Consider the following 2,155-nt stretch of genomic DNA (forward strand, 5'->3'; position numbering starts at 1 on the left):
TGATGTACTTTTGATGAACAGTTTAGCAATTTGTATCTGTAGCTGTGAAAATGGCATGTAATTACACCTTTTACAGTCTCTGTAGGAATGGCTTCCTTTCTGCAAGTTTTCAGCATGGCTCTACCTGCAAACATAGAAAATGGTTAGCAGGCCCAGAGTACAACCTTGGGAGCTTTTGTAATAACCGTGGGCATCTACCTGAAGAAATGCTATTATTGTAAAAATAACATTTACAAATTCTGGCTTAATAACTTTATTTTCATATTAATTTTATATGTGAGGATGTAACCATGACATGTTTACAGAGGCCAAAGCCTTCAAAGTGTTCTGGAGTCAGTTCTCTTCATAAGTTCTGGAAATAAAATTTAGGTCATCGGTTCTCGAGAAAGCTGTGCCTCTTTCTAAGCCGGCACTCCGTAAGGACCAGGCCATGTTCAGCTCGAGCACCAAGATCGTGAAGCCCAATGGTGAGAAGCCGGAAGAGTTCGAGTCTGGCGTCTCTCAGGCGCTGCTCGAGCTGGAGTTGACCTTGGATCTGAGGGTGCAGCTGCGGGAACTCAACATAACCGTGGTAAAGGAAATCGAAGTCGGTGGTGGTCGGAAAGCCATCATACTTTTTGTACCAGTTCCTCGGCTTAAATCTTTCCAGAAAATTCAAGTCTGGCTAGTTAGTGAATTGGAGAAAAAGTTCAGTGGGATGCGTGTAGTCTTCATTGCTCAGAGGAGGATTCTGCCCAAGGGAACCCGGAAAAGCCGTAGGGAAAATAAGCAAAAGCGCCCCAGAAGCCGCACCCTGACCGCAGTGCACGATGCCATCCTTGAGGATTTGGTCCTCCCAAGTGTAATTGTGGGTAAGAGGATCCGTGTGAAACTGGATGGCAGCCGGCTCATGAAAGTTCGTTTAGACAAAGCACAGCAGAACATTGTGAAGCACAAGGTTGAAACTTTTTCTGGTGTGCACAAGAAGCTCACAGACAAGGATGTTAAATTTTGAATTCCCAGAGTTTCAGTGGTAAAGAAAATGACTGAATAACGTGTCATCCATAGAAAAAAAAGAAATAAAGAAATTCAGGTCATCAGGCATGGCCACTCAGTGGAACACAGACTGTGGGACAAACTGTGCAGCATTCTTCGGCTCTCAGAAACATGCTTTCTTGTCCACACTTGAATGTCAAAACCAACAGATATTTCGATGCCAGAATTTCTTCTTAAAAAGTATTTTATGTTTGTTTAATTGTGTCTCTGTGTGTTTCTGTGTGTGTGTGTCTGTTTCTCTATGTGTTTCTCTCTCTCTCTCTCTGTATGTTTGTGTGTGTATGTTTGTGGGTGTGCGTGTGCGTGTGCGTGTGTTTGTGTGCGTGTGCGTGTGTGTGTGTTTGTGTGCGTGTGCGTGTGTGTGTGCGCGTGAGTGTGTGTGTATATGTGTGTTTGTTTGTGTGTGTGCCTGCGTGTGTGTGTGAGAGTGTGTGTGTGTGTGCGTGTGTGTGCATGTGTGTGTGCGTGTGTGTATGTGTATGTGTGTGTGTTTGTGTGTGTGAGTGTGTGTGCGTGTGTGTGCGTGTGTGTATGTGTTTTTGTATGTGTTTGTGTGTGCGTGTGTGTGCATATGGTGTGTGCATGTGTGAGAGTGTGTGTATGTGTTTGTGTGCGCGCGCGCGCCTGTGTGTGTATGTGTGTTTGTGTGTGTGTATGTGCGTGTGTGCATGTGTGTGTATGTGTGTGTGCTTCTGTGTGTGTTTGTGTGTGTGTGCATGCGTGTGTGTGTGCATGTGTGTGTTTGTGTGTGTGTTTGTGTGTGAGTGTGTGTGTGTGTGCATGTGTGTTTGCGCGTGTATGTATGTGTGTGCGTGTGTGTATGTGTGTGTGTGTGTGTGTGCGTGTGTGTGCGTGTGTGTGTATGTGTGTATTTGTGTTTGTGTGTCTGTGAGCGTGTGTGTGTGCGTGTGTGTGCATGAATGTGTGTGCGTGTGTGTATGTATGTGTGTGCATGTGTGTGTGTGTGTGTGCGTGTGTGTGTGTAAGGAGATGAGATGTGTCTATCAGATCCCCTGGAGCTGGAGCTGCCAGCAGTTGAGTTGCTCTCGTGGGTACTGAGAATATAACATGGGTCCTCTGGAAGAGCAGAAAGCCCCATCTTATTTTAAAAATAAATATT

General features: G+C 45.3%; 1 pseudogene; it reads left to right on the forward strand.

The window, feature by feature from the left end:
- The first annotated feature begins 393 nt into the window (after nucleotides 1–393).
- Nucleotides 394–1,016, forward strand: Rps7l1 (ribosomal protein S7 like 1; annotated as a pseudogene).
- Nucleotides 1,017–2,155: the final 1,139 nt, after the last annotated feature.

Source organism: Rattus norvegicus, chromosome 15 (genome assembly GCF_021556685.1).
Source record: "Rattus norvegicus strain SHRSP/BbbUtx chromosome 15, alternate assembly SHRSP_T2T, whole genome shotgun sequence".
Taxonomy (NCBI): domain Eukaryota; kingdom Metazoa; phylum Chordata; class Mammalia; order Rodentia; family Muridae; genus Rattus; species Rattus norvegicus.